This window comes from Opisthocomus hoazin, chromosome 19, assembly GCF_030867145.1.
Source record: "Opisthocomus hoazin isolate bOpiHoa1 chromosome 19, bOpiHoa1.hap1, whole genome shotgun sequence".
NCBI lineage: Eukaryota > Metazoa > Chordata > Aves > Opisthocomiformes > Opisthocomidae > Opisthocomus > Opisthocomus hoazin.
In genome coordinates this window covers 11,532,955-11,539,411 of record NC_134432.1, presented here as the reverse complement: position 1 = coordinate 11,539,411, position 6,457 = coordinate 11,532,955, and positions in this window count along the sequence as shown.

Below are 6,457 nucleotides of genomic sequence, written 5' to 3'. Positions count from 1 at the left end.
TCAGTTAATCTTATGGTCCTACACATGTCTAGCTAGGCTGTATATTAGCCAGACATGCAACAGGCATGAATCTGGGTTGTGCAAATAAATGTAAATGTGAAACTGATGTCTTCTGTTCTTAATTCCACAACTAAAGTTTCTGTGAGTATTCTTTGAATGTAAAATATTTGGAAATCTACAAAGTGCCATGTTAACGAGATACGCAAGTAGCTAAGTCTACAGTTTTTTACTGTTAGATTTTATATTCTGACACAGTCTAGAGGCTCCCGTCGAAGACTGGGCTTTCTTCTGCGAGGTCCTATATACAAATTATTAAACAAGCAGCCTTTTAGAGTTTATGAACACTAAGCCTGCAATTCAATGCCTAGATACACTACTGCGTTGAATACAAACCTGGACATGGATTTAGTCCTGTGCATGCACAACACAAGTCAGGATTAGGGCTGTAGGAAGTGAAGACACATGCTGCTTTATCAACCTGCGATCCAAAGGCTGACTTTCAGAGATGCCTTTTTGTGCCAGACATAAACATCACACCTACCAGAAATGGTTTAGCTGAATCCAAAGGAGAAGGTTCCAGATTCAGCTAATCACACCATTCAATCTGAAAGTCACACAGAGATGTCAGGTTACAGCACAGGAAATGGAGCTATGATCCTTTCTTTCATTACAGGCAATAAAAGAACGTGTCTTAAGCTGACAGCCGAAGGGTACTTACTGTTGGTGCCCACTGAGCATTGGTACACCGACCCTGACCTCCCATCTCCTGACAGCTGTTTTTTCCTGTTATCAACATCTCCCTCTCAATTATCAAGCAATGTGCTGTTCAGTGTGCAGTGGTAGATACCTGTCTTTATGTGAGAATACATGGAACTTTAAAAATATAGTGCTACAATACAGACTACAACATTATTACTTGCAAATAAGCTAAGTATCTACAAGGCTGAGATGGTTACACAAAGTTTGCGTCTCATTGACAATGGGAATGAATGAAACAGAGTAAGAATTAGAAGTTCAGGGTAAGAAAGTGACCCAGAAAGTACACTGCAATACAGAGACCAGCATCAGCGGAGGTGTTGGATCATCACTAGACGGCAACGTGCATTACACCTCTATATGATTAGATCAGGGTGTCGCAGTTTAACTCGGCACCCAAGCCCCAGATGGCTCCTCACTCACCCTCCCCTTCCCCCCAGCAAGATGAGCAGGAGAAATGGACACAAGGGGAAACTCCTGGGTTGAGATAAAGACAGTTTGGTAGGACAACAAAGGAGATACTAGTGCTGATACTAATGAATATGCAAAACAAAATACATGCAATACAATTTTCTCACCACCTAATGAACGATTCACAGTCTGTCCCTGAGCAGTGATCGCAGAACCCCAAAATCATGAATTTCACTAAATTCCAGAAGAAGTTCAAACTCCCACACCAGAGAGGATCTGAACTCACAGAAACAAAAAGAGCAGAGAGCTTCCCAACCCCCAGCCAACGCCCATTCCTAAACTGAGCACAAGGGCTATGATATGGAATATTTCCACTGCCCAGCTGGGCTATCTGCCTGGCTGTGCTCCCCCCAGCTCCTGCACACCTGCTCGCTAGCTGAATGTGAGAAACTGGAAAAGGTCCTTGATTTTACAGCAACAACTGAAAACAGTGTTATCAACATTCCTCTCCTAAATCCAAAACATAGCAGCTACTGAGAGGAAAATTAAAATCTATCCCAGCCAAACCAGGACACAGGGTTATGAAATCTCTCGGCAGACAAGGGGACAGACCATATGAATGCTTTTTATTCAGGAGCTGGATTGCCTTATATAGCCAAGGTTTTGCTGGGCTATATGAATTTGTTGCAGGGATCAGACGAGACATGCAGATAACCAGAGATTTCTAGTTTCCAGCACAGGACTGGATTGGGCAGTTGTATGTTTTAATTTTGGCTTTGAAAAAGACTTGGTTTGCAGCCCTTGGTGACGCCACATAGCTTTTGAAAATTTAAGTGTTCCTCAGTGCCTATAACAGCACCAACATACTGCGGTGCCCACAATTTCCTCTGCAATCCGCAAGGATGGTGTTATTACTCATCCATTTCACTAGGATATAGCTATTTCTCACCGTGATGTCTTGAAATCTCCCCAACTCCTTGGAGAAAAAGGCATACAGAGCTTTAAAGTACTTTTTCCTCCTGCTTTTGGGGCCTATCTGTTGAAAGCATGTGTCAAGTTTCACCAGACCTGCTCTCAGCAGCTGATATTAATTACTGGAATTACAGTGTTTTCCATGTCTCTCTTGTCTGGATGAAGTGTGTATCCACACATGAGAAAGCAGTAGCACACAACATTTCAAAGCAAAATGATCTGTGCATTAAGGGATATTTGCACCCACTCTTTGTTCTATTGCTCTAGAAACCTATTCCCAATATTTCTTGATTGACAGAACAGACCCACAGGATATAAACTAAGATACTGGATTTACACCCATTTTGCCACATGGCCAATCAGCTTCTATCAGTGATTTTCAGTCTCAACTTAAAATAGCTATTTTGTATCATCTCACTGGATGTGGAAAGCACAGAGAACTCAGCTTTGTTGCCCTTAAAATATTAATTCAAGGTCACATCCATGTCTAGATCCCTTTCCTAACGGACTATAACATTCAGTTTATTTATTTCCTTATGTATGTTCTGGCTTCTGTGGAGTTATGCTGGAGACAAACCTGACCCACTCTCTCATACGCTAGATTTACCCTCTTTTACCAGGATTTGCAGATCAGTTCAGCAAATTTCCCATTTCAGAACAGAAGAGGAAGAAGCATTTCACTATGTTATTCTAGAAAGAAAAGCTCTATATTTGAAAATCAAAAATTAAAGGCTGCTTTTCTTTCAGATAGCTTTTCCAACCAACAGGAACATTAGGGAGAAACTTCTTTCTCAGCAACTGATACCACAAGAGATCAATGATGTTACTATGGTATCATTGCTACTATATTAGCATTTAAGTATCTATAAAATAGATACTGAAATTGTTTCTATCTCTATAGGCAGATTTACATAGTCATGTAAATTTAAGAGGCTAACTTTAATCAATTTTTTTAACTATTTGTTAGCTGCATAATGTATTCTATACTGACACAGGCAGTGACAATCCCAGCCCTGATTCTTTGTGGAACTTACATTTTAACCTCTGCTTGTAAACATACAATTTAAATTCTTACCTGTGTTTATAAACATTTTTTAGGACCCAAAGGACCAGGAACATCCACTTCATGGCCCACAGGGAAATGTTCTGAACATCCATAGCTCTGCCTGGAGCCAACAGAAACAGTTTGCAGGTAACTAGGAGATTCATAAGCTAATTGTACTCTACATTTTTGCCTTTTTTCTCTGAGGACTAGATGTGTTATTTTTGCAAGGGCAAGGAACGAGGGACAGAATCCAGCATTCAAGAGTCTATTTCTAATTATGCTAACTAAGCTGGGAGTTCTATTTGCACGAGGTGACAAAATCAGTGTACAAAACTGTCATTATGTTGATAGCCATACATAGAAACACACAGTTATGCCCACATGCATTTTTAGGGATTCATATTAAAGTACATCCAGAAATATTTATAGCATCCTGGAGGGAAAAAAATCTCTCATCCTCCTCATTTTTCTTTACTCACATCTTAAGTTTTTCTACCAAGGTAGAAAGAAATAGATTTTTCCTGTCTACTCCAGTTTATAAAATTCCTTTTTATTTCAGTCATAGCAATATTTCAGTATTTCCCATGAAGGATGATCACAATTGTTTTTCCTCCTATAACTGCTACATGCTGCTGCATAAGTCACAGGTGGGAGATATTATAGAATCAAAAAACCTCTTTGCTGCTAGCATCCTTGCAACTCAGTTTCTTGCAAGAGAGAAAATGGAAGGCTTTAGGAGTGATTCCGAGTGCCTGCAGTTCTCTTTTTCATCGATGGGAGGTGTAGGTTTCTAAAGCTTCTTAAAAACCAAGCCTCACTGTCCCTGATGCTCGAGTTTGGGTCTCTGTGTGTCTAGGACGGCTGCAGCAGGGTTTAGACAGACTCCACAATATTAAGGAATTCTTGCAGGTGTAAAGCTGCAGGCATACACTGTGCTCTCATTTCCTTACAAGCATCTCTGCAAGGCAGAGGAAGCAGGAGCACATTTTGTACATCTTACAGTTTTACACTAATATTGATCTGCTGAGGAATCTGTGCAAAGCTTGCCAATATTTATGCAGATTTTTACCACACACCTCCCCTTTCTTGTACCTGGAGAGCGCCCTGTTAGCTCCCTCCTGTCCCTCCAGTGCACTTTTGTCCTTTGAGATGGCAGTAAGTTAGACCAAGGACCCCCTTAGGCCCCCCCCCAATGACCACATTTCCCAAGAACTAAGCACCAGTTTCACAGAAAAATAAAGCCAGAGAATGTATGAAAGAATACCTGCAAAGAAATAATGCTTGAGCCTTTCAGCTGTACCAGCTCCTTAACTGGCAACATGAACCCTATGTTTGGCCTCCTGTAGTCTTCAATGTCAGCCTTTGACATAACGTACTTTCAATATTCTTTCACAAACCTTTCTCAAAGAAAATGTATTAATTTAATTTTAGCTTTTCCAAAAAATAGTATAAATCTGAATTATTGTTTCTGGACCAGAGTGGGCTCACCCAGAACAAAATATCTTCTTAGTGCACGAAGCAGGGAGTGGAACATGACACTTGTAGGCAGAAGTTTCTATTGCTAGCAAAAACATTGATAGCTACAAACATAATTCTTTTGTGGAAGTACTAAAGGCAGGTGGGGATTCACAGGATGGGGTAGGGGGACAAGAAGAGATGCAATGTCAGGTTACCTTACATACTAGCTGAGCAGCAAGAGCAGGGCTGCTCCCCAGGGGAAGGGGAGGCAGGAGCCAAGGAGTAAATCCCACAGCTGGCAGGGGTATTGCCAACCAGGGCCCAGTCCCACAGCACCCAAGAGAGGTAAGCAGGACATACCAATGGTAATGGCTAGGCCCAACAAAAAGTCCAGATCATAAGGCAGCAGCATGGCAATAAGGCAGGTCTAAGGCCAAACAGAGACACCAACCTGCAGGCCAAGATTAGAACCAGGTCTAGTGATCTCTAGGTACATCCAGAGCAACAAGACAGACCCAAGAAGTCAGCCTACAAACTAAAGTCAGAATCAAAGACACCATGGGTATGTAAAGCTGCAACTGAGCTGCAGACTAGTACTTCTCCATAATTCATCAGGGACTATTAGCCCTGGGTTGAGCTTAAATAGAGCTCCTAGTCCATGGGTGTGGGGAGAAGCCCCAGGTGAGGCTGGTCATGGCCATTAAGGCTTATTAGTACAGCTATTAAATTATGTGAGACAATTGCAGTGATGTAGCTAGGCAGCCTTTTTCTATATTGAAGGTAGAACTGTGTGGGTGAACTTCAGGTTACAGCAACCTCTGGGAAAAGGACAATTTTCTTTTTATGGTTCCTCAAGTAAAGCTTCAAAGATCCTCGCGGTCTGAGGTTCCCTGAGCATCAGCTCTGACCCAGGGAGGAAGGAGACACAGTTCTTTAAGTCTTTGATACTCTTCATTTTCTTTCTGCGGTGGCCTCTAACAAAGAGCAGCTATCATCTTCTGAAGGAAAAAAACCTTTTTTTTCTCCAGGTTCCTCCAACACAAACAATCAGAATAGCTGCACAGATGCTCAAAGACTTTTGTCCATAATTTATATTGAGTTTCCTAAGCTTGTTTCTTGAGATTTGCTGGGCAATTTGCTTAGAGGAAAAAATAGCATCAACAGCCCCCAAAACAGCCCACGTATGCCCTACACTGGTGTTACCCATACAGATGGTGCAGCTCCCTTCCCGTCCTTCAGTGTTCTTACCTGCACACTGGTGATATTTTCAGAGCATTTTTCTTTGGCATCTCCACTCACACAGTGAGGCAAATTCACCCCTCAGCATGGTGTTTCAGATTCTCTGTACACCCAGGTAGGTGTTTCTGCATGGATTACATTTGATGGACATTTGTGAAATCTTCCTTAGAATCTTTATAACTAAAAAGTTGCTGTTTAAAACAAAACATACAGCTCAAAATCTGTCGCAGTTTTTTGTTATTCCTTTCCCCCACCACCCCCAGCTCTCTGAGTTGTGAACAAGCGTACTGGGTAGCACGAACTGAGAGGTGTTTGAAATGCAGCATTCCCCATCCTCCTGAGTCACCGCTAGCCATCAGCTTCTTTTCTGAACACTTGTTTTCACTGCTATCCTTTCAAATAAAATATGGCCTCACATTACACTCTTATGAAAACCCCAGCTCTTCTAGAAGCCTAAAACCAAGCAGTTTTCTCTTTATTGTAGACAAATGATTTTTAGAAACAAAATCTAAGCACATAAAATGAAGCACTTGTGTTTCTGTGAAACAAACATAGCAACAGCAACAACATCCACAG